The sequence below is a fragment of the Phalacrocorax aristotelis genome, chromosome 3, assembly GCF_949628215.1.
Source record: "Phalacrocorax aristotelis chromosome 3, bGulAri2.1, whole genome shotgun sequence".
Lineage (NCBI taxonomy): Eukaryota > Metazoa > Chordata > Aves > Suliformes > Phalacrocoracidae > Phalacrocorax > Phalacrocorax aristotelis.
Window position 1 is genome coordinate 111,530,509 of NC_134278.1, and position 26,680 is coordinate 111,557,188.

Here is a 26,680-nt window from a genome sequence, read left to right on the forward strand (position 1 = left end):
TGTGATAGGTAGGAAGAGGAAACTGTTTTGAACGGGGTATTAACCCCTTCCATCAATACCCACGTGTCTTCAGGAGTCCCTATTTGTAAGCATTTAGTAGTCCCTTCTGCTTAGGAGGAACCATCTGACTTCTCCAAACACAATGCCGGGGCAGCGGGAGGCGTTACCGAAATGGGAGCTGCCACAGCAGGTCCCCCAGCCAGGTGCCCATCTCTTTAAAAGGCACGCACTCAGACGGTGTCGGGGAGCCGCCCTGAGCGCTTCTGAGCAGCTTTTAAGGGGGAGCGGCGGGGAGCAGAGCCCCGGCCCCGGCCGTTCCTGTTCCGACGCCGCCTGTCACGGGTGCGTTTCAGCCCGCCTCAGCCTCCCGCGCGCTGCCGGCGGCCCCGGCGGGGCGGAGCCGGGACGAGCCACGCCCCGCCGGGCGCTGTCCCCGCCCCCTCCCCGCCGCTTCCTCCCGTCGGCTCCCGCCACGTGACCCAGACCCCCGCCCGCGTCCCCTCGCCCGAACCCAAAATGGCCGCCGGCGAGCCCCTTCCCGAGATTGGGCATCGTGCCCGACTCCAAGATGGTCGTCAGTGGAGGCTAGCCGAAGACAGCCTAGCGGGTCAGTCCGAACGCTGCCACCCGGTAGGCTGGGAGAAGCCCCGCCTCAGCCAGCCTGCCTCTCTCATTGGCGCCGCGGAGGGCCAGGCCCTCTCTCATTGGTTAGCGAGGTGTCGCTCCCGCTCTCTCCGCTCCAGGGCCCGGGGAACTATTTTCCATTCGGCGGAGGGGGGCCGAGGAGGGGGCTCCACCGAATCTCTCCGTGCGCGCCGAGCGGCTGGCGGCGGGCCCGGGCGGGGCGGCGGAGGATGCTGCGGCCGGCGGGGCCGCCGGGAGGGCGCTGAGGCGTCGCTGTCCCCGCCGCGGCGCAAGCGGTAGGTGCTTCCCGCTCGGGGCTGGGGCTCGGCGGACGGGACCTGCGCCGCTCGCCCCCCGACGGCGGCAAGCGGCCGCTCCCCGCCGCGGCCCCGGCGCTACCGGCCGAGGCCTGCGGCGGCGTGAGGGAGGTGGGGAGCAGCCACCAGCGCCCGAGGGAGCCGGGGGAGGGGACGGGGCCGGGCGAGCGGGAGGGGGAGGGCTGGGCTGCGGGGCTCGGCCGGGCCGGGGCGCGGCGGGGTGCCCGCGGGGGAGAAGGCCGCCTCGGGGCGGGGGCGCCGGGGGGGAGGACACACACCGCAGCTCCCCTCGGTGCCAGCCGCCCTCCCGAGAGGGGCGGGGAGGCCGGGGCTGGCGGCCGCAGCCGAGCCCGGCGCGGGGCGCCGGGGGCTAAACCCGCCCCAGCCCGGTGCCGGCACCCCGGGGCGGGCGGCTGGCGGGGCGGCGGGGCCGGGCTGCGGCTCCTCCGGCGCCCCCGGTTAATTGCGGAGCTGGTGCAGGAGCGGGGGGATCGGTCGGCGGTCTGCTGTAGTTTGCACGCGCGCTGGTCCGTATGGAAATCGCCCTTGCGAAATTGCCATTAAAGAGCCTTCAGGGCACGCAACCTACTGTTAACCCTTTCCGTGGAGGGCTGGTGCGTTACACATCGGGCTGCTTCCCTCACGAGCGCTCGCAGAAGTTTGGAAGTCGTCTTTAGATGCTCCCAACGCGAAGTTACCAATGGTTTCTTGGAACTGTAGAAGCAGTAAATCGTGTCATTTCTGCTGTCGTTAACTTTGTAATTCAGTATTTGCTCTGAATCGTAATAGCTTACTTCCGTGGAATACACTTCTGTTTCGGATATGTTTGGTTCATCAGGTTTGTGTTTCCTCTGAGCATGTATTCTTCTGAACACAGGATGTAAAGAGTTAAGCTCCTATTCCATGAATTCTTACAGAATGCTTCTCTCTGTTTTTTCTGCCTCCTCTAAAGCTTGTCGAAGTTTTTCCACGGTGTTTCTATGATTGTAAACTGTAATTTTTATGCTAATCGTCATATGGGTACCATATCCCGTCGTGTGAAGTGTGATCCCTGACCGCAAACCCTATTATGAAAAATGCTGCACTTTTCCACTGAAGCTCGTTCCGTTATGGTCCATGACATTGCCTAGTTTGGTAAAGGTACAGCTTTTCTCGCATAAATTGCAACAACTTCAGGAGAGCTTTTGCTCGTGCAATATAGTCCTATAACAGGAAAACATTTTGGGGATAGATGTGGCTCAAGTGAACTATTTGCAGGCAGATGGCATGAATGGATAGTACGATTAAAACTTGCATTTATGTAACCTTACTTTAAAATAATTGTGTTCCATAAATTTGCACAGAAGTTGACTGGACCTCATTTTAAGTTGTTCTGCCTCCTTCAGAAGACAGCTGAATTGGATATCAAGATGAGAGTGAAAATAGTCAGAAGGTTTTTTCTTGGCTTTAAAACATTGTGCGGAAGACTAAACTACATTTTCATAGCTATCTAAATACTTCAAATGCTTCAAATACACTTGAGTGTTCTGGGTTTTTTTGGTTTTTACTTTAGCTTAACATCTTTCTTTGTAATATTTTAAAACTTAAAATTCTCTTAGATGAGCAGTTGCATTTCAGGGCACTTTTTTTCCCTCCTTCTAGGTGAATGACACAAAAGACCCTTCTGTAGTTGCAAGTACCACATATTAGTAGTAAATATTTTACTACGTTTTAAGTGCATTGTAATTTAAAACATAGCTTTAGAGTAGTTTAATAACTTTGTTAATATCATATGAGTCAGGACCCAATACTTGAAGGAGATTGTTCAGCTGCTGGACCTTTTAGTGTGAAGTTCTTTACAGAATCAGTGTCTTAATGTGCCCTTCTAGAAGTGCTTTTATTTTTATTATGGGATTATACAATAAGGGTGTCATTCCTAATTTCCTTTCATGTAAACCTAGTTAACTTCTGTTTAGGGATGTTACTCCAAGAAACAGTACTCTTAAAAACAAAAAAGACTTTTTAGTCGCATTCCGCTGCACAAAGTGTATTTGTGCAAGATAGAGATGGTAATTTATGGGTGCCAGAAGTTTTGAGTCCAATGAATTGTTGAGTACAATGGAATGTCCTTTCACAAGTCCATTTCAAGAAGGGACGTTGGGGTTGTGTCACTAGGTAATGACCATGGAGTACCTCATAGCCCCCAAATGCCGTTTGCCTTACTCACTTAGATCTCACAACTTTTCTTCTCAGTTCAGATCTCTCATGGGCCACTGTGCACTCAGGTGACATATGGGCAATTTTCTAGTTAAATCATTACATCTATAGAAATCTTGATGTGTGGTTCACACCCTCAAGATCTCATGTCATGCAGGTTTCTGCTGTTAAAGGCTTCCTGCTGAAGAGGTCATGCAGCCCTCAGCCTGAACATAACCCCTGTTACCTTGCATGTCCCCAGTTGATGAGGTTGCTACAATGAGATATTGAAAGAAGGCAAGTTTCCTAGTTAACAACTTCCTAATTCATTCAGCTGTCAGTGTGTAAACCAAGGTATTCAAGTAGACCTGGTATCAAAGCAATAGCCTTAGCAAGAGGGTCTCTGTCAGAACAGATTTAATTCTGTCTTCTTGTGGGTTTTGTACATTAATAACTACAGCAGAGTGAATTAGCTATACTTTTAGGGTTCATTCATTGTCAGTGCAAAGCAAACTATAAAGAGGAAAAAAAACAATTTTGAGACCTGATGGACTGAGCTGCTGAAACTTGCTCTGATTTTCTAGTTGGTCTAAATGTCTTGCATCTACTCTAGTTTCAGAATTGCATTAGCAATACAACCAGCTAGTAAATTCAGACAGCTGGATAGCATGCAATAGCTTGACCTGACCTCATATGTATGAGAGCATTGGAAAAATGGCTGGGTTAGTCCTTGGAGGAGTATCTAGAATTTCTCTTCTCTTGATCTTTTAATGATGGCAGGTACATCTAAGAAAGAGCAGGTGGAGGGATTAGAAATCAACTGTGTTCTATTAGAAAGGGATTGGGGTTTTTTAAGCTTCTTTGAAAAATGTGAATCTTGTCACTCTGTGGCAAGGTTCTAGAGATGACTGTTTATCAAAATTGATGTGGCAATTCACATGTTTCCCTGATGGACTAATAACCCAAGGTGGTATAACATGCATTTTTCTGGTCTCATTCATCATGTTTAAAGTTAAGTCTAATCAAAGGACAGCAATGATTGCAGTTAATAGTTGTAAATTATCTGGTCCTGTGATAGCCTGTTGCTAAATAGCTCGATTTTTGGTAGATCATGGATTATAGATGATTCCATGTAACTTTCATACAGTAAATTTATCTATTAAGATTGTCAAAGTGGTGATGTTTCATTTACTGCTACAAATAGTGAAAGCAAATGTAACATCTAAACAGGAGACATTTTTTTTCACAAAAACGTACATTCCTGACTTTGTAAAATAAAAGAAAGAACTTTCGGTGTAAAGGCTTCACCATAAACTCCTAAGATATTGATTCCTATTTCAGTATTTTGGAATAGGCTGGCTGGTTAAGTAATTCTTGAGTAGCTGTCTGGTTTAGGCTGATTTCCTTGCCTCTTGTTTCCCCAAGAGCTATGCTTGGTAGTTTCTCCAGCCTTAAGGGGAAATTAGCACTTAGTATTTATGTTGTGGTATTTATGCCTAGAGGCTTCATTAAGGCCACAAGGCTTGGTTGTGTTGAGCAATATGCAGTGCCTCCCCTCCATCTGATCATGGCCTGCACTGTATTGAGATGCCTGCTGTCTTCTAAAGATGTCTGCCTAGTTCTAAAAAAAATTGCATTTTGATTTCTGTGGTTTGGGGTCAGAAGGATTATCAACTTCTCTGATACTGTTAACTTATGCATTAGTTTGAAGCAAATATGCAATTGCTCCATTAAATAAGAAGTGTTCTGAAGTGATATGTATTTGTGTGGTTTTCTTGTTGGACAGCTTATTTTAATCTTTGAGCTATATCTAGCTAAAATATTGTATTTAAAGTTTAGTAAATGTATGCTATACCTTCTGGAGCCCTTATACTTTGTCAGCTCTATAAATTAACTCTGACACACTGAATGTTTTTCACCAGCTAACATAGCTGTTGGTTAAGTTAAATAAAGGAGGAAAGCCCACATGCTCTTTCCATGCATACAGCTGGACATCTCTGTTAAATTTTTCAACAAAAATGAAATTTTGATTGCTTTTTAAAGCTTCATGAATACACTAATTGGTGAATCATCTAATGTGCAGTTTAGTTTCAGGAAATATGAAATGGCTCACTAACTTCGTGGTTATAAGATTATGCAGACCTTCTGAAAATCTCAGTAAGAAAATGTGTGCAGTGGTGGTGGTTGATATTTTTGGCTGTGAGAGAGGTTGGCTAAAACTCAATGTAGTTATGCATAGTCTGCACTAGTTTATATGGTAGAAACTAATTTGAAGAATTATCTGGAAGAAAGAGTAATTTTACAGGTTCATCTGCTCTTGGGACATTATCCAGATTTTGTTGAACAAGTTTGCAGACAGGAACCTCTTCTGGATCTGTAACTGGTCCTGAATTCCTAGATAACATGGTAGTTGCTTTTCTCCCTGTGCTTTTACACAACCATGGTTGTTGAATTCTTCAGCCTTAATGTTGGACAGCTGCAAAACATTTAAAGCCTATCTTTGAAATATTGGGATAAGAAGGAGGGGGAGATGGAGGCAGCCCAGATAAGTAATACTTCTTGAGGACTCTGAAGAATTTTCTTTATGTAGCCATATATGGTGTGTTCCTGGCTAACTGGACACTACTTGATTATGTACTGTGTTATCAGGTGAAGTATTTAAACCAGTAGTCCTTTCTTGTGGAAGTTTGGCTCCTTACAGTAGTTGTGGAATCAAGGAGGGCAGGAATCTGCCTTTCTTGGTGCAGCAGAATAAGAAAAAATTTAGTGCAGTGCATAAAGTCTTTTTGTAAATTCAAGGTTTTTATAGTAAATAGTCACACCATTATTGAAGATGCATGAAGCATTCTTAGAATATTGTTGTATTGCAATACATATTGCAGTACTTATGGCGAGCACCAGTTTCTTATAGACAGAAACTTTTACAGTGTTGAAGTGCTTCAGCTATTTCTCATTGGAGTATATTTACAGAGTTGGAATTTAAGATTGTTTAAATTTTAGTACAGTAGAAGCAATAGAAAGTAGTTTTCCTGCAATACTACTTCTGATAACATTTTTGTATCTCAGCAGAACTAATTCTAATAGTAATTCAAAAGTTAGCCTAGCACCCAGATGAAATCATTTGAGCCTCATTGCTCAAGACCCAAATGTCAATCATAGGATTAAGAATTGTAATTCTGGGATAAAAAGGTCTGGTACTTAGCACCTTTTACATATTTCCATTAGGCTAGCAGAGACTCCAGGGCTGCAGTTGAATTAATTAGGCTTGATTAAGACTGTGATATAACTGATCAAGATAATATCTTAGAATATTTGGTCTTTAATAGCAAAAACTTAAGTTGTAGTGATTGCTTATGCCAATTTGGCTTAATTTTCTTCATGGAACTTGGCTAGCTAAAGAAGAACATGTTTAATAGGACAGACCTGCAAGTAACCTGTTTCTTGAAAAGAACTTGAGCACCAGACTTCCATTGCCACTTGTCTCTTAACTTCTCATACCTTGAATCCTGTCTGCTTAGGTAGATCTGCTTTTATATCTAACTGTATACTCTGCTCTGTACCTTAGGTTTTTGGTTTTGCAGTAAGGCCTGTGCAGCAGAGTCTGATTTACTGACTCACTTATGGAAAAAGTACCCATTACTAAACTTTGTTTCTGAAGAGCTTTTACATTTGGCCTCTGTGGAGAAGGAAGTATTTTAATAATTCCTCTAGTGCAATAAGAGGTCTCTTATTCTTTTGAAGTACCATATGGATAAAGTGAATTAATTTTAGACTGCAAATTATCTTTAATCTTGAGTTGACTGGAATCTTTGTGTGATAGATTTGGTTAAACACTTACGCTGCTTAGTTGATGCTTTGTTTTCTCAGATCTTTAATTTTCACATTTCTGTTGGGGAATTGTGAATTATATACTTTTTTAAACATATGTTAAACCTCACTTGGTTAGAAAGTGGAATTCAATTAAATATACAAATAACATTTTCAAATTGGTTTGTAGCTTATTACTTCAAAGGTGCTGGATGAGTAGTTAAACGACCAATTTTATCAAAACACATTTTTTATTCAAATTGCTCAATAAGTTAAAATTTCTATCACGTGTCTTGCAGTATTTCAGACTTGGTAGATCTTACTTCTCATTCATTGGTCTTACTCATGGCTTGGAAGAGGAAAAGAGCTATGTATTTCTAATCTGCCACACAGTTGCGGTTGTAAAATTATTAATGCTTAAGATTGAGAGGTCTGGCTAAGAGGTTATCTTTACTAAAAGAACATTCATTTCAACTAAAAGCTAGCAGTCTGTGATTGTTTCCAACTCCCCACTTCTGAGCTAGGATAATACTGGCTGTGCCACTCCTTTAGGCTCCACCAAGAGCCATCTCTCCGTATTGTCACATTATTTACTGCTTGAGCCCTCCTTAGCATTGTGGCTGTTAGCAAGGGGCCTAAGGAGTGTGTCCCTCCTAGGGATGGGTACCTGGCTTTAACATTGAAATAATTGTTTTTCCTCACCTTTTTCCAAAATAGTATATAGGCTGGATCTCTGCAATCACTTGGCAGAGAACTAGAAGAGATGCTCTCAGTGTTCTCTCCACAGTGATCATAGTTAATAAAGCTTTTCTCTGACCTGTCCTACATTGCACCTGTGTTATTATGCACTTGGAGTCCCCAGATTCCCTGACACCCTTTTCTCAATTTTTATTCAGCCAGTTCACTTAATCCATGATGTTCTCTTTTCTCTTCTGGATTAGTTGGTAAGAGCTTGTTAGGGAGACCAACTCTGAGTGCTGGTGTTGGCCTAAGAGAGTGGGCTGGGGTGTGCGATGGGGCAAGGGGGTGCAGAGGGGTGATGGTGTTGTGTTGTCCCTTCAGACTGCAGTGACTTGTTCTCTCTTAAGTCCGCCCCACCTAGCCACACTCTTAATGTAAGGAAAGTCTCTTGAATCCAGTAAGCAAAGTTTCTGCTGCCAAGATCTCACTGAGTATTTCTGCAAGTTCTCACCAGTGGCTTAACTCATTTGGACATTTGATGTTCTTTAAAGCTTTGGCAACAAACATGATCTGCTTTGCTTTTGCTTTATTTATTTGTTTATTAATAAAGTGAAGCCCTTAATGTAGATTGTCACAATGCTGGGTAGATCTGGCTATAAATTGCATTTAAAGCTTCAGTTTCAGACTGGCTTTATCTTCAAAAATGTATGTGGTTTATCTACTGAAGAAGTTTCTCATAATTATTGTCCTTAAGATCTGGATGCCTTATTTATGGAAGCAAGAAATTTGACGACAGGACCTCTGGTTCTTACAGATGTAAGACAAATTATATGTAATAGATTATGAGATTAAAATTTCTGTCAATGTAATCATGGAGAATGCCAAGGTACTACCTCTGGGTTTAAGGCCCTGGACTGCGAAGTATTGACTCTGGGAGAGGGTATCAGGGATGTGTTGATAAATAGTTCACCTGTTCTTGTATTCTTTGCTGAGCAGCATGTATTGGCCAGATAGGGTTTTTACTAGGTGTATCCTTTGATAGTTTGGGCTATTATGTTACATCCCATTGCTGTATTTCAGGAGTGCATCGTCTGCCTGTTAGTATTTGCTGACATTATCAGCTTGTAGCCTGGTTTGACAACTAACAAAATTCTGTCCCATCTTGGGTTATGACATTGTGATTGTTGGTTTCTTTCGATGACTTACTTATCTTTAGAAGAGAATGTTTGCAATTGACTTTTGGAGAAAATCTACATTTATTCTGGAAGCTTAACGTATTGCGCACTGGTAAAATTGTAGAAATACTGATTCTTCTAATTCACTTAAGCACTTTGAGGATGAAAATTTTTTTTGTTCTTTACAATAAAGATAACTTAGCAATTAGTCTTCCAGTATGACAATTCCAAAATAACTTCTTATGGTCTTCTATGGTGCTTTCATGTTTCAATTAAAAAATTTGCAAGTTCAGTAAATCCACACAGTAGTCTGCATTATAGAGGTATTTTTATTGTCCATTGAATTGTATTCTTGCAAAATCTATTGGAATAAATACAAGGACTCTTTCAGATTGACCTGACAATCTACTGTTTCCCTTTACTGGAACTAAAGAGAAAATCTGGGAATCTGTCAAAAGTGTTAATTTTTATAATGCTTAAACAATTGTGCTATAAGAAGTGAAAATTGCTTTGCCTCAAGAGTCTGGGTTGACCAGTGTCAATTGTCCTGTGCAGATGATATGGTTTTGTTCTCTCAAATTCCGTTGGGAGTGAAGCATCTGTTAAAAGATTTAGCATTTTTGTCTGTAGAACTGTTAGTCCTTATATGCATACGACATGGTTTTGTTTTCTAAAACTCCTTTGGGAGTGAAGCATCTGTTAAAGGATTTTCAGTGCTTTTGTTGGAAGGAATGTGACTAAAATTCAAAACTATGAAGTAATTACACTCATCTATAGTTCAGAGTTGCTTATGTGGATGACTGATGACCATTGCATTGAACAAGTTTTCTATTTTGATATTCATCTAACGGTTTGAGCAGAATAAACGAGGTTAAGGGTCTTAAGGTCCAGACCAGTAATTTGTGTCTGGAAAAGTAGCAGTCATCTTGTATTTTAGACTAAGGTTTGGACTTTGATTCAGTGTGGCATGTGGTTTTAGAAAAAATATTTTTTTCTATGGTAGAACATAGAAATATATATAATTCAGGCAAAACTGACTTTTTGTTGATTAAACTTATGCTTGTTTCCAGGACCAGGTCTGGAAGCCAGCTTTTAGGGGCTAACTCTTAAGTGGTATGAAAGTTTGAAACCTCCCTGCTTTTGTGCATTGTTTGGTTCATCCCTTCCCCACATCTGTTGATCACTGTTGTATTTTTTGGGGGGAGTACTGTTTGGCTTTTTTTGCAACTAGTTTTGATCAGAATTTTAAGAGCGGTAAAAATTAGCATAGTAATGTGTCATCAGTTGTCTTTTTGAGGCTATCTATATTTAGCTGATATTTGGAAATCCTTGTTGGTAGTGAGCTCCGGAGGAACTTTACAGCCTTGTTTTCAGCAACACAGTTGATTTATTTGGGTAGAAAATATTCTCCCTGAGCATCATAGATGACAATAGATAAGCTGAAGATTTGCGGTTAGAACTGTTTTGTCAATGGTTCTTAAGATATAAATGACTTTGGTCTTAGTCCTGGAATGTCTTGCTTATAGGTTCAAAAATTATCATGTTATGAAATAACTTTTTTCAGTTATGCAAATAATTCCCTTATTTTGACTGTGTAGCAGTAGAAACAAAGACTTCAAAAGATCTACATAGCCCATGAATTCTATAATATTTTTAAAATTTTAGTCAAATATGAGAGATGAACTGATTTTGTACCACGATAAACCAATCATCTCAATGCTAGTGAAGTTAACATGGTTTACTAATAGTGTATCTGTGCATGGTTGAGGAATATGTCATCCCTATACTTGCTTTAAAGCCTGTAATAAGTGAAAAGAATCTTGATTTGCCAGTTTCATCAACAGAGGCATGTATAATTTCACACAAGTTTCTTAAGGGGACACAGGCAATGGCCTTTTCTCTTTTCCTGAGAAAGAGAGGCACTAAGATTTTGTTTTTACCTTTCCTCATAATCCCAGAGAGCAGTGAGTAATGCAAACAAAAAATTGTAGAGAGAAGAGAATATTGTTATGTAAGGAGATAAAAAGTCCTACAGCTGTGGCTTAAAATTTGTTCATTACTACAAAATTTGATAAAATTATATTCCTCTTGTTAACATTAATGCGTTGTTTGACCAGCTTGATACAGCAAAGATGTGCAAAGAAATAGTTTTGCCCTCTTCGTTATGCATTACAAATCTAGAAAGAGGCTAGTCTTGCTCAGGGTCCATTCTCAATTTTTTCTGTAAACTCACCACTTGTGTCTCATTCTCCGAGTTCTCACAAATGTTGGGCTTGGTTTCTTCTGTTGCTCACAGACTTGCTTTTCTTTTTACCATTAAGTTATGGCTCTAATGCCAAAAACTCTACTTTGCAATTTAATTTTGGCTGACTTGAAAGGGTCAGTAATTATAGTTGCTGTTTCCAGCAAGTTGAGTTTTTCCAGCAGTCTTTCTATGAAGAATGTGACTGTGGATTAATTGAACATAAAAATAATTCAAAAACTTTTTTCTGCCAAAGGCAAGCATAGGAGTAGGTGCTAGTAAAGTTTTCAAAAGTCTGGTACCTAGGTGATTTGTAGATCCTACTGTGAGCTGTTGCTCAAGGAAGCATAAAACTGATCTAATTTAGTGAGAAAGTTATTGGGGTGCAGCTTACCTGTAAAATTTTGTGGAAGTTTAATTTTCACTCTTAGAAACAAGTCAATGTTGAGGCATTTTTAAAGCCTGCTGCCTCCAAGCTTCCTGCCAACAGTGGGGATATCATCTCTAAAGCACAATACCTTGTCTTTTTTCAAGTTATTCTGAATTCAGATGACAGTGAGTTAACAGTTGTTGATTTAAGAATATGCTGACATAGTGGATGACATACCTAACAGAATTTCTTTACTTCTGCCTTGCTAGTTTATGCATGCTCCTTTAGTGTCCTGGAGGGGCTGAGGAGGCAACAGTGGTGCTCTGTGGCAGCAGGATGACGTACTTTAGTTGTTGAACAGTGCATGACAGTATTCAGCTGATGCCTCTCTTCTCAAGGATACTTTAGTTCTGCGGTTTCATTAATCACTGTAAGTTTCCCTCATGCTCAGTATGCACTTTTCTTTTATAAAAACACTATAGTACTGGTGTAAGGAATGGTCTAGAGGGAAACACTTTGCAAATGTAGCTGAGTTTGTTATTAGCATGGAAAAGCAGTCTCGATATTAGCTGTCATTACTGTGCTGTCAGAAACCCTCATGGTTCGCGTATAGCAGGAGTTATGGTGGTGTTACAGATACAGTTACATTGGCAAAATTCTGGTCTTTCATTTGGGACCGTGATTGACATTCTTTTCCTTATTTGGCATCTATGTACAAAGCTACCTCTCTGTTACAAAATCTTACTAGGTAGGCCTACTGATACAGCTTCTGATCCTTGTTTCCTACTCATTTAGCTTTGCATGTGTATTTTATAATCTCTTTTACTAATTTTGGAGTTGAACCATGTATTTAGCTCTAATGGGAAGTGACTGTACCTCAACTTTTGAGGCATCATAGGTAGTTAAATGCCTTTATGCAGGAGCTAAGCCTGCGGCTCAAATAAATGCATGTAGAAAATTGCTACTCAAAAGGCTTTGCAAGCATACCTATCCTATACATGCAGGAATTAAGTAGGTAGGAGGAAAAATACTTTAGTTGTCACATTGGAGTGCACAGAAGGAAGATAGACTTGAGCCTTCTTGGTGAGGAGCAGCAGCAAAGGAGCGTATCATGAAGTGAGGAAGAAGGAGGTGAAATCAAGTTCTGTGTGTGGAGTTTGCAGAGCTGAAGCTTGCAGTGTGTCAGTAATAGCACAGTGACTGCTGGTGGTGATACCAAACTTGTGTCTGATCCCTGTGCGGTAATGTGGTGCCAACAGGTGGTGCTGTTAAAAGAATTATTGCTGCTTTTGCGTCTTTCTCCCATCTTGTCAGGTAGAAGCATGTATGACCATGGAAATCTGTTGTGGGAACACGTTAGAGTCCTTGAATGCGTTCAGAGGAGGGCAACAAAGCTGATGAAAGGGCTGGAAGCAATGTCCTGTGATGAGTAGCTAAGGTCTCTAGGCTTGTCTAATTTGGGGAAAAGGAGGCTGAGGGGCAACAACATTGCTTTCTACAGCTTCCTGAGGAGGGGAGGTGGAGATCTCTTCTCCCTGGCATCTAGTGATAGTACGAGAGGGAATGGTTCAAAGCTGTGCCAGGGGAGGTTTAGATGGGATATTAGGAAGCATTTCATTACTTTACAGTGTTACAGTGTTCAAACACTGGAAATGGCTTCCTAGGGAGGTAGTTGATGTCCCAAGACTGGCAGTGTTTAAGAGGCATTTGGACAATGGCCTTAGTAACGTGCTTTAACTTTTGGTCAGGCAGTTGGGCTAGATGATGGTTGTAGGTCCCTTCCAATTGAAATAGCCTATTCTAACACCACCATCCCCCCCACCCCCCCCCCCCCCACCCCCCAATAAACTACTATTATTTAGACAAAGGTATAACTTTCAACCAGGTATAGCTGTATTCAAAGGTATTCCAATTTTAGGCTGGCTGTGTGTATTACTCTTCTCATGATACTTCAAATAGCTTTATATTGCCCATAGTGGAAGTTGAGCAGTGGTAACTGGAAGTAAAGAGTCAGTGGCCATGGCTGTTTCTAGTTTTATTTACATCTGATTTGAAGTTAAATAGGATGCCCAGGTCTGCTTGGAAGGAATTCAGAAGAGTGAAGAAAAACCTCTCCTGGTCATTGTGTTTTCCTACTGTAGAGGTGGCATTTCTTCTCTTCTCAGACTCTTTGAGGGGTCTTACCTGGTCCTTGTGGACTTTAGCTCCTGCTTACTGTGTAACTGAAAGTCCTCCATTCTCTGTAATAACTTAAGAGAATATTGTGTTCTGTATATGTCCATGTTGCTTTACTTTCTTGTTCGCTGCCTTCACTTGGTATTCTTAGGATGGAGTATACCGCTGTACAGGATCAAGGCTGTTAAGTCTTCCAATTCCGTGTAGTATCTCTGAGGCTTGCAAAGCTCACTCTGATTTGCCTTTCATACAGTGTTTTCTGGAGAAAAGATTGAACAGAGTGTTAATGTTATCTCATCTCAATGAGTAAACAACTAGTTGGAATTTTTAGAGAGGAAGGTAAGCTTATGTTTTATTTGTTTGCCGGATCATCCTGCTTTGTCATTTCACTGAACCTGACATTGTCCATTACGCAAATAACTTGGAGCATCTAGTTGTTCACCCATCAATTTGCAAACTCTTAATGGACAATTTGGATAGTTGTGATTCTGTATCATTGACAAAGTGTCCTATTTTGTTGTGCAGCTGTAAACTTCTGTAGTGAAGTGCATTGTTGCATAAATGAGAATGGGAGTTCACACATGAGTCATTGTTCCCACTGGTCGTCTTTCTTCTTCCCCTACTTCCATAGATAATAGGAAGTGTTAGAAAAATTTTAAGGGATGCTGTATTCACTTGTTTATAACTTTGCTGAGCTCTGAGCTTTTGGACTGAAACCCTTTATCTCTTTTCTTTTTGCCTTGGGTTTAATTTTGTTTAAAGCTTCCTGCCAAAATTCTTCATCTGTTTTCAGAAACAAAACTAGAATAATTGTCTGTGCCATATTTTTATGGCAGTCTCTTCTTTAAAATATTGTAGTGCACCTCTGAACTGGAATGTGTACTTGAAATTTGTCAGTGGGTGACCTCTGGCTGAGATGTAATGTTTTAATTTTATGAGTACCTGCCAAAATTGAGCCAATTCTCTTTTTGAAAGTCTCTGATCTGGACATGGCAATGTTTCCTGGTGGAATTCCCTGGAGACTGTCTGCACTCTGTGTACTCAAGCAGGATTTTTCTTTCAAATACATCTCTGGACAGCAGTAAGCTGTGCAGAGCCTGGGAACCGGAATTGTCCCAAGTTAATTGGGGGGGGCTGAGAGGGGTCTTAGGGCACAAAGCCAGGTGGGAAATCTCTGTGAGACAGCCCTGGCACATGTCAGCTCCAGAGCTGTGCACTCATTCCTCCTCCTTTCCTGTCCCATCAGTTCCCCAATACCTCCAGAATCCTACCACTCTTGACTGTGACTTTGACTGTGTTAAGACCTTTTTTTAGAGGTGAGGTATCCATGCTGGGCTGAAGCTTGGCTTCTCCCACACGTGAACAGATATGTTACTTCTGAGCATAACAAGGATGCCACTCATCATACTAATGTGTAACTGGGTTGTAGGGAATGCACTGTGTCACTGCGTATGAGTAGGGTATACGTGTTTGGTCAGTACCGATTGCTGTGACAGTCATTCAGAAAAGATCAGTCTGATTCTCTAGTGACCTTAACAGATAAAATCTGGAAAGACTACTGAGACAATGAACCTAAAGGTTTTTTGCTTCAGGAGTTCCAAACTGGATGAAGTTTGGCTGTACTTCTATAAGACGTTCCACACAAAGTCCACATTTCCTGAATTTATAAGATGAGGAGGGTAGGGTGTTTTAATACAGCCAAAATGTAACTTTCTTGGATGCTTTTCCTGAAACAACTTCAACTTTGAACTATTTTAGGTAGCTGCCTGGCCTATAATATTCAGACCAAATCAGAAAGCTACAGAAATCTGCTGAACGTGGTCTGATAATGCAAAGCATTAAGTTATGGTAATAAATTATTTTTTTAAAAAAGGGGAAAAAGGAAAAAGTGTTTTCCAAAGGCATGTCCCTCTTGTTGGGAAGAAGACTTTAAGCCCACCAACTAGGCTCAATTTCTCTGCTGCTCTTGAGGCGGTTGGCACTGTACAGCTTCAAGTGTCCTTTTTTTTAACGCATTTCCCTGGTAGCAAAATCCATGTCACTTATGTAGACACTTGAAGTTGTGTGAGAGCTTTCACTGAGTTTTATTGATGTCCTTCCTCTGAACTAGCAGCAGAGCCCACAGCAGCAATGTGAACTTCACAGGAAGTTAGTACCTGGTTGAGCAGGAGTTTCTTTCCCATGTTTGTTCAGTGTGGAATTAAGCAGATTTTGCTGAAAGGTGTTCCAGTCTGGCTGCTTATCAGATCTTTCGAAGGTAAATCTTTGTTTTCCTTCAAATCATGACGGATTTTAAGTTACTACAGATTAGCCCTGCATGCCTATGTGCCACTGATACCAGTGCTATCAGACATTTGCAGTGTTCTGGTTTTCCCCTCCTTTCCCCCACCTGACTGGTAGCCTCCTGCCAACCTATAGCAGAAGAGTTTGAGACCTGTGTGAAGTTGCATAACTGGTTTTAGCTATTCAGACCCCTCAGCTTTATCTAATGGTTGGGGGGGAGGGGATGCTCAAGCTATGGCATCATGGATATCTCAACAAAATGTCTTAATTTTTCATCTACGAATGAGAATTTGGAATTCTCATTCTTGTGATCACTGTGCATTTTCTCCATCTGGAACTCCTGGCCACTATGTGACAGTAGCTAGATGTGGAAACTGCCACGTCTCCTAATGATAAATGGAGGAAACTTGTACTTCTACATCAAGAATCAAATTCCTCATCATGGAGGATACTTAATGATCATAGCTTCCTGAAATAATTTATTGAACAGGCTGTCCCTGTTTTGAAAATGTTCATGTACATCGTCTGGTATTTAGGTAACAGTTGAACCGTCCTTTTGAAAAATTGGAGGAATAGTGCTTGTATTTTTGTTAATAGTTTTTCCTGTTAACAGTGTTATGGCTCTTGAGCCTTCAGAAAAGTACAGTGTTTTTCTAGACGAGTCTTAGTCTCAAGGCTTTATTTTATCTTTTTGCTGCACAGTTATGGCTTTCATTTAATCTTTCACAGAATCACAGGTTGGAAGGGACCTCAGGGATCTAGTCCAACCTTTCTAGGAAGAGCATGGTCTAGACAAGATGGCCCAGCACCTTGTCCAGCCTAATCTTAAAAGTGTCCTACGTGGCCGAGTCAACCACTTCCCTGGGGAGATTATTCCAGTGGTTGACTGTCCTCAGTGTGAAAAATTTCCCTCTGGTGTCCAATCGGAATCTCCCCAAGAGCAACTTGTGTCCATACCCCCTTGTCCTCTCCATGTGACTCCTTGTAAAAAGGGGGTCTCCACCTTCTTTGTAGCTACCCCTTAAGAACTGGTACACGGTGATGAGATCCCCTCTGAGCCTCCTTTTCTCAAGGCTGAACAAACCTAGTTCTTCCAGCCTATCCTCGTACGGCAGGCTTCTCAGTCCTTTGATTGTCTTGGTGGCCCTTCTCTGGACCCCTTCCAGCCTGTCCACATCTCTTTTGTAGAGCGGGACCAGAACTATACACAGTATTCCAGATGTGGCCTGACAAGCGCTGAGTAGAGTGGGATAATGACTTCTTTATCTCCACTGGTGATGCCCTTTTTGATGCAACCCAGCATCCTGTTGGCCTTCTTGGCTGCAGCAGCACACTGTTCACTCATGTTGAGCTTCCTGTCCACCAGGACCCCCAGGTCCCTTTCCACAGAGCTACTCTCCGGCCAGGCGGATCCCAGTCTGTGCTGTACTCCTGGATTATGTTTTCCCAGGTGCAAGACCATATCCTTTTCCTTGTTGAACTTAAGGTTCTTGTTGGCCCACTCTTCCAGCCAATCCAGATCTTCCTACAGAGCAGCTCTCCCTTCTGGAATGTCTACTTCCCCACTCAATTTGGTGTCATCTGCAAAATTCATCAGGCTACACTTGATGCCGTTACCCAGATCACTTATAAAGATGTTGAATACCATTGGGCCCAATATCGATCCCTGGGGGACTCCACTAGTGACAGGTTGCCACTTGGAAAAAGAGCTATTTATCACCACCCTTTGGGTGCGGCCTGTCAGCCAGTTCCCCACCCACTGCACAGACCACTTGCCTAGGCCATAATGCATTAATTTCTCCAGGAGCAGGCCGTGGGGGACCATATCAAAGGCCTCGGAGAAGTCCAGGTAGACAATGTCCACCGCCCGCCCCATGTCAGCCAGGCAAGTCACTTGTCATAGAAGGCCACCAGGCTTGTCAAGCACAATCTGCCCTTAGTGAAGCCATGTTGGCTTTTCCCAATCATGTCCTTCATTTCACTGTGATGGCCCCCAGGAGGATTCATTCCATAGCTTGCCCAGGGATTGAAGTAAAGCTGATGGGCCTATAGTTACCTGGATCCTCCCTCGAGCCTTTCTTGTAGATAGGGGTAACATCTGCTGCCTTCCAGTCCTCTGGGTCATCCCCTGTTCTCCATGACTTCTCGAAGATTATGGCGAGTGGCCTTGCCATGATGTCCGCCAGCTCTCTTAACACCCTTGGGTGGATGGCATCAGGACCCATCGATTTGTAGGGGCCAAGCTCCTGTAGTAATTCACATACTAACTCCTCCTTCACTGATGGTAGGTCGGTGTTTGGATCAACCAGGAATTTCATTCCCAAAACCTGGGACCCAACAGTGTTGGTAAAGACAGAGGTGAAGAAAGTGTTGAGGACCTCTGCCTTTTCAGCATCGTTGGTGACTGACTCTCCTTTTCTGTTTAACAGTGGGCCTGTGTGTTCCTTCTGTTTCTGCTTGTGGTTGACATACCTGAAGAAACCTTGCTTGTTATTTTTGACATCTATGACCAGTTTCAATTCAAGCTGGGCTTTTGCTTTTCTAACTGCACCTCTGCATGCTCTGGCAATGCCCTTGGAGAAGTGGAGGATTATCCGTTGAGAGCTACATCTCTTGTATGTGTACCTTTTGGATTTGAGTAGACCCAGGGGTTTGTGGTTGAGCCAAGGGGGCCTCTTGCTCTACTTACTTCCCTTACCTTTATATGGGATAACTGATTTTGTGCTTCCGAGAGTTCTTGAAGAACTCCCAGCACTCAGTAGCTCCTTTGTCTTCCATGGAAGCATCCCACAGTATCCGTCCCAACTGAGCCCTGAGTGAGCTGAAGTTTGCACTTCCAAAATCTAGAACCTTTGTCTTAGAACTGACCTTCAGCATGCTCAGCAGGATCCCGAACTCCACAATATTATGATCACTGCAGCCAAGGCTATCACTAACTGAGATATTACAAAGCAGGTTTTCTCAGCTTTCTTTGAATAAAACGTGTTTCCTGGTATAAGGAGAATATGGTTTAATGTTAAGGAGTGGGGTTTCACAGAAATGACTAAGCCAAGTATTAACAGCTCATTGCTGCTCATAGAGATGGTTCTTCTCCCTTTCTCTCTTTGCAGAAGACCCCTGAGCTGCTCCTACCCTCACACTGTTGCTTGTTGCTCCTGGCTTCTGTTTTCTAGGAGAAGTTCTGTTTCTTTGTCTGGTGCTTCCATTAATTAGCTTATAGTGAAAATAGAGGTCAGGTGAATGTTGGAACTCATGCAAAGGGATGGGAGGGAAGCAGGAATATCCCTTTTAAGAGCAGCAAAGCAGTGGTAGGTTAGTTATGGACTAGCACCCTTAGGGTGCCCTTGCTATGGCTAAATTCTGCTAATGAGAAACAACTGAGAAAGACCTGTGCTCTTCTGTTCCTTCCATGCAGGGGATGGTAAATTATCGTCTCAAGCTGATACGGTGAAATAGCATCAATTGCTTACTTTGTCCCTGTTGTGTTTTGGGATTTGTTTGGGTTTGTGTGTAGTGCTTTTTTTAAATACCTGCTCTCTGACAAGTTCATCATCCAGTAGTTGTCTGATTTAGGTTTGCTCAGTTTTATGTGGTGGTGCAAACTTTCTGCATGAAATGCAGTCTCTTACACCATTCATACAACTGAATCTCTTTCATAGACCTGCTTAAGGGCAAGAGAGGATTATTAGTTTTATTAGTCTCATGCAGCTGGTAGTGCTGTTGTAAAGATTAATTTTTCTAGTCCATTCCTTTGCTGCATCTTCCTTTAGTTCCTGTAGCCTATAACTTCTACTTAACAGTATCAGACAGGAGCCCATAGATAACTTTGACTTTAAAATACTGAATGAGTTGTGTGTGTTGGGCATTAGAGTGGTATCACAGGTGAGGGAGTTGCCATTTCCCTATTCATCAATAGGAATGCATGTTAGCTAACCAGCGGGTTATTGGTCTATGACTAGGTCTTGGTGTGACAATCCCTAGTGAAAACTGGAGTCGGCTCTAGGATTAGATAGATGACATCAAAAGGCAAAGCATTTATATATTTTATTTTCAGAAGCATTTAGGAGCTAAACAAACACACACCTTTTTCTTAAAATTCTCATCCTATAGGGACTTAACATATACAGGCACTTCTTTGCTAGAATAAGCATTTCATTCCAATATATTGGAACTGATTGCATTATATAAGGCCAATGAGAAAGATGTAGCCACATATTGACAACTGTATCACCTTCTTTGCATCTCACTATGCAATAGGAGCCAGCTCCCTAAAGATTAGATAATAGTGTAGTAATTTGGTTAACAACTTGGTTGTAATGGATTGCGGCAGTAGATGCTCTTAAGAGGAAAGATAGACCTGACTTCTTTATCAATGGTTGTTCAGTCTCTGATGCTTATCCTGTGCATATAGTGATAGTCTTACATTTTTGGCAATGTGAAGAGTTGGATTTTTTTCTTGAATATTTTATGGTACATCCTGATAATATATTTTGAATCATGGGCATTCAATTTAAAAACGCAGAAGTCTCCTTGCCCATGAGTAGAGACCAAGAGGGCCTCTAAATTTACTCATTAGTCTTCATTGTATAAAGGTGCAGAATACAAAAGGTGAGCAGACTTGGCAGAGAGGTGGCTGCTTTGTTGTGCTGTCATTTTGAGAAACTTTTTGTTAGAGCAGTAACTCTGAACTTAGTAATTTATAATCTCATTACACTGAGCTTTTTCTGTTTAAAGATTGCTAATGAATCTTTGCATTAGTACTGTTTAACATCACTGTCAATTAAAGGAACGGTGCAATTGTTTATATAATGTGTTCAATTAAAAACAGAGCAGTGTGCTCCATGGCTGTTAGGGTGGGTTTGTTCTAACGATACCAGTGGTGTGACTATCGGGCAGCTCCGTTACAGCCTCTTGATTTCACAAACTCCATAATTCTGCATTAACACTTATTGACTGAAATGTATACAACCTCTGTATGAAAGACAAGTATTGACTTTTCCTGTTAACACTTCTAAATAGCCAGTTTTTTAAGTTATGGAAATATTCATGCTACTGTACATTGTTGGAATTCTTGACTAGCAAGCTAGAAGTAAAAAGCCTAAAACGTGAAACTTGGCAGAGGCATAGATATAGTCTCTGCTGAGTGCTTTGCTTTAAAGAAATTTAATTCTGATTCTTCGGTATTTATACTTAAACTGCCTTGCACAAAAAATTAAAATCTGAAGAACATTGTATATATTATATGTATTAATATTTATAGCTTGTATGTGTCTATATATAATTAGACACTTGTTGGTTCAATCATATAAAACTCTGCTAAGCTAACAAACCAATATATTTTTTCCCTTAGTCCTAAGAAAAATCTCCCTATCTCAGGGACTAAATCTGCATGGCTAATGATTTAATTTTTTTAACTTGGATTTTAATATTGCAAAAAAACAAAGGGCAGAGTTTCAAAAAGCGGCAAATTCACTGAAATCATGATTCCTGGTAGAGGTCAAAATATATTCCAAGTGTCTTTTCACACTTTTGGAAGTCCTGCTTGAAGTAGTTTGTGCAGTCTACTTTTAGCTAGTTTCCAGAATGCTGTGGGGTTTTTGGGTGTATGGTTTTTTACTTTTTTCCTTTCCTTAAAGATGCACTGTAATTTCCTCTGTATCATAAGCTGTCATTGCACATGCTTTGTATGTCCAATATACAGAATACCTAGGACAGTCTTAGTTTTTATTTTTCTGGCATATTAGTCCATAATTTTAAAGTTATAATAATGCCTTTCGTTAGTTTTTGGTGGCATTTGAAAACCACAATTTCAATTCCACTGCAATTTAATAATAGTGTTGATGTTGCAGTTGGCTGTGCCGCAGCGTAACCCTGCACAGCAAGGCTAGGTGGGCACTCAGTGGCAGAGCTCACAGGTACAGAACCATAAAGCATGGGTTCCTTTCAGCTGGAAAGTTGCAGAAAAATGTTTCTGATGGCTCTAACTGGATATAGTCTGGGATACAGTTGCCTGTGGATCAAAGTGAAAACATGAAACAGGCTAGACCTACTGGCAGCCTTCCAGCTGCTGCTTCTTTGCAGGGTTTATATTCTTTTACCTACCCTGGCCCAGCCTAGGGAACCAGGTGCTTGCTGCCAATTAGTCTTGTCAAGACAGCCCAGAGCTTCTCTTGACAAGCCTGACTGCTGACAGCAGCTGTGGGGTAGTCTTAGGCAGGATTTTAACTCCTTGCTTGCCAAATACTTTGCAGGTTAAATCCCCTGGTCTCATTCTGCAGTTATTCAAATATGCTTCTATTTTATGAAAACATGTTTTATACAGAAACTGATCTAAGATTGCCAGTGGTGCTATAGTGATAGAGTTTACTTGCCAAGCTCCTAGCATGAAAGAATGTAAGTTGGGAGTTGAGTCCTTATGAAGGCCACTTGATAAATTTGTGGATGCTATCAGAACTGTCCATCCCAGGCCACCTTCTGCTTCATGTAGACCAAAGCTGTAGCTGGAAAAGACACTAGGCTGGTCCAGTGATTTTCTCCCCACTAGCTTGAAGTTTAATCTCTCTTCAGTATTGCAGTGGCTCAGGGGAGTTTTACCAATTTACAGGTCATCTGTTAATATAGTTGTACTATAATTAAATGTTTCATATTCTTAAACATTTCAAGTAATTTATGTTGCTGCAACAAGATAATCATATTTAGATGTAGAATTTTCCTGAGTTTTCTTGTCTTACATGTGTATATGACCTTGTTACTATGAAGTGTTTTGCTCCAGTAAAATTGTAAGGGAACAAAAAATACAGATGCTATCCATAAAACCTCAGTGTGTTCTTATTTTCATCAGAAATGGCAAATTTAATGAACTAAGCAACTCAGAGTGCAGGAGATGTTTTTTAAGTGCGTGTAGTGATCTTTAGCCTTCAGGTTAACACTAACTTTTTAAATTGCCATTCCGAAGAAATCACAGTGTAGCTTGTCACTCTTCTCAGTTGCTTTTTAAAATGTCTTGCAAGTTGCATGAGTAGTAATACTGCTTTTTCCTGTGTAGTCACCATTGTAGATACATCACTGGAGAAAGATAAGTAGAGCTTTATTTTTATAAATTTTAAGAGGTGGCAGCTAGCTAGTTTGTATTAGAGAATGTGATCTTTTGCTTGGTCATGTAGAAAGGAAACATGGGAAGTAGCTGGGTGTGTGAGAAGAGCCCTGTGTGTAAAGGAGATATGTTGTAAGCTGGTGAGGGGCAAGGGTACTGTGGTGAGGGAGAGGCATTAGGCAGGCTGCTGAGGTTTTGAAGAATGTAGTGAGAAATAAGGCTGTTAAAACAGTATAAATTGATCCCAGAACAGAAGAACTATCTGTTTGCAAAATAGCCAATTTGCAATTGAATGAAATGCTCTGTTTACAAAGTATCTTAAATGAGATGTTTCTACTGAGCTAGTCAAGAATGTGGGATATGATTGACCCATCTTTTCAACTTCGCTTCCAATTTCCTTTGCTTTTAGTGAGGCATAGCTATTAAGGTATGCTTTTCCTTAACTCGGAACTCCCAAGAATTACATACGAATAACCCTTAGATCACTCTTTATATCAATTGGAGACCTGTTTATATTTCAGAACTTGATAGAGAAGGATATGCTTTGTTAGTGTTCTTAAAAGTAGAAACAAATTCTGTACTGCTAGGGGAGAGCTCCGTAACTTTTTCTCAGAGTACTTATGGCTTTTGCAGAGGTCATCAAGAGGGCTGCTGCACTTAACTTGAACACTGACTAGAACCATTTATTCTGCCCACATGAATTTAAAAAAAGTATATTGGCAGCTTCTGTATGAGGAGAGTTAAACATAGCAGTACAGAAAACATTATTTCAGCGAGTCACCTAGAGTTCTCTTCTGTAGTGGGTACCTTCCTTTGATAACTTAATGCTGCTGCTTTTACTTTTTCAGTTGATAAGGTGAGGTTAGCACTTCACACTTCGGGTGTGTGGAGGTGACTTAAAGTTGCTTGTGTGGATTTACATGTTATGATGAGTGACCATCAGGATACTGCCTAAATGAATTGAGGGTGTCTACTTGGAATTAATATGTATAATATTATTGAATTTGCAGAGCTTCTACCATAGATATCTACCAGTTTGTGGAGTTCTCAGTAGATCTGTATAGCATTATTTCTGTATTAATATTGGAAACTTATGCTTATGTGTAGGTCTGTGATTCTTATATAAATAGAAATACTAGCTTTGTTCATGATGGTTGTATTATTATCCACTAGACTTGTGTAAGGCCAGGGAAAAGAGTACTTCAGAAACAATTGTCTCTCTATTTTTGGTTCAGTGTTGTTCACATTCTGTTCTTTTTGTTTCAGGGATTTTTAGATTTTCTTTGAATCTTGTAGCTTTCCCTGTGTTTTAGCAGGAATCATCAAGCCAACTCAGCATTTTTTTTAAGTAAACTTTTTCAGTGGCTGAACTTTCAACATGAATGTTCAAAGCAACAACTTAGAGACCTAATCTCTGTCTTCACAGCCAGAGCCCCACAGTTGACTAATATATAGGCTTCAAACTGAGATTTCTCTTCAGAGTAGCCACTTAAGGTCTTAATATTGTGAGCAGAACAAATCACGGCTGCTGTGGAAGGAAGCAGGCTTTTCCCTGGCTACTGTTTCTTCCCTCCTCATCTGCTCCTCCCTTGTGTTAACATGAATGTTTATATAGAAGTCATAAACCAGATGGAGTAAATGATTGAGACCCTTTTCTGAGAATTAATTTTAGTCTGGATCAGTTCCTTGAGCTGGTTGACTGAGCAAGCCATACGGTGTACAGGCCACCCCCTGCACCAGCACAGGTGGCCAGGAAGAGGCTGTCACCATTTCTTTTGGTTGCAGTGCTGACTTAAGCCAATTTTGTGTGTTGTTGGATTGCAGTTCAGTATCCTTTACCTCTTCTTGGCACGTTTGAGTTTTGATTTGGGGATTCAGACCTTCGGATTCTTCTCCTATGCAATTGCACTTCCAAATTATCAGAGCCTACTAGGCAGAAAAGAGGAGTACTTTTGCCCTAATAAGGCTTTCATGAGCACTTGAGACATTTGGCCCCTTTACCTTGTCTAGTTAAAAAAAACCCCAGCCACCTCTCCCTTCCAGCCCTCCAAAGCAGTTCTTCATGCTGTCTGCAGTGAGCACATTTTTGTGCGTCTGTAGAAAAAGGCATGGTTCCATTTAAGCCAATATATTCCTTGTTTTTTAAGAAATGTTGTCTCTAGCATTGCAGTAGTAATCTATTATTTCTGGAATGTGTATTGGAAGGGAGGAAACTGCTTTGTAATCCTTAGTATTGCCCTTTCTTCCTTCCTCAAGTGGGTTACTTTAAACAGTAGGTGTTTGCCAGCTTTATTCATTTTGACTGAATAAGGTTGAGGAGTGCTTATGTGAGCAGCTTTGTTAGTGCATCCCTAGGAGCAGTAGCCTACAGCAGGCGTTTGGCAACGTGTAAATAGGACATTAACCTCTTCAGCAAGCATACCTTAATGGAAGCAAATGTCTTTAATAATGGAGTCTCTCATCACTGCTAAGTGAATAATTTTAAAGTAAGGAACAATTGAAATAAGTGTAGTCTCCCTCCATTCCTTTTAATTCTACCTCCATGGTCCCAGGTGATGTGCGCCAGTGTCACGGGATGTGTCAGCCTGCTTCCCTGTGTAGGCTCATGCTAACATTGAACTAAACAGTGTGCAAGGAGCAGAGAGACTGATTTATCTCCTTCCCCTTTTCCCTCCCCTTTCAGGTTATTGTTTTTTTTGACTTGAAAGGATGGTCTGGTTTGTTTTCCTTCAATGTTTTGTCCTTATCTGTCAATGTTTTGAAGCTATTGTCATGTGAAAATACCAAAAGAAAGAATCTTGCAGATTGTTTTTGAAATAAGCATACTCCACCTGTTTTGTAAGGTGTCATACGTTATGCCGTGTACCAGCTTTTGTGAAGGTGGTATATTTTTAGGAGTTAATATTTTGAATGTAATTTACCATATCAAGTAATTTTTAAATTGGGTAACAGTGTGAAACAAGTGTATTATCTTTAGGACAGAGCACAACTTTGGCTTTGAATGTTCTTCCTAAGAAGTTAGAGGCAGAAAGCTCTGGCTAGATCTTGTGATACTTCTGGAAAGAATGGTCCAAGTTTTCACAGTAATCTATTAATATGTGGTATTCCAGGATTAGAAACAGGTTGTAACTGTTGTCTTTATTTAAATCATGTTATACATGATTTCTTCTAATTTCTTCTGTAATCCCTGTAGAGTGCATACTACCTGTTATTTTTTTAAGATAAATTATGCCAGTTTAAAGGAGAAAGAAATAATTTTTAGTTTAAAAGAGATTGTTTTAGAAGCATTAGTATAACTTCTCTTTTTCTTGAAAAATCTACAAATTGATTAATTCACCTTGTGGATTTTGGTGGAATTAAATTTATTTTCCGTTCAGGATAAAATAACCACTGGCAGTGCTCCTTCGTAAAACCAGGGTGGCTTTAGGGCCAGTTCAGAAGTAATTTGTATTTTGTCAACCTTAGCGCTGCCACAAATCCATGAAACCACACATTTGTTGCACATTGATTTAAACTAATTTGAAATTACTAGATTGAATATAAAATACTTTACCAGTGACTCAAGTTTTATTCTAACACAAGGTTGAGAGGTTTAACTGAGACAGTCACCCAAATTTGAGAAACTGTTTTGCATTAGCAAAGGATGGTTCCCAAAGCAACCACTCCTTCCTGGAGCTACAGGGCAGCTTGTCCAACAGGCTGTGTCAGCTGACTAGCAATGGTGATGTGATAGGTGGT

The 26,680-nt window shown here is 41.2% G+C and overlaps 1 protein-coding gene across 3 annotated transcripts in view; it reads left to right on the forward strand.

Annotated features, from left to right (window-relative positions):
• The first annotated feature begins 549 nt into the window (after nt 1-549).
• The window catches only part of SOCS5 (suppressor of cytokine signaling 5), a 34,410-nt gene continuing 8,279 nt past the window's right edge, over nt 550-26,680 (forward strand). Inside the window, exon 1 of one of the 3 annotated variants that reach the window (XM_075089087.1) lies at nt 550-920. The gene's annotated coding sequence lies outside the window, so the exon portion shown is untranslated. Of the gene's footprint in view, nt 921-983; nt 1,053-26,680 lie in introns of those variants that run through there. The other 2 variants (XM_075089085.1, XM_075089086.1) reach the window with 2 other exon arrangements.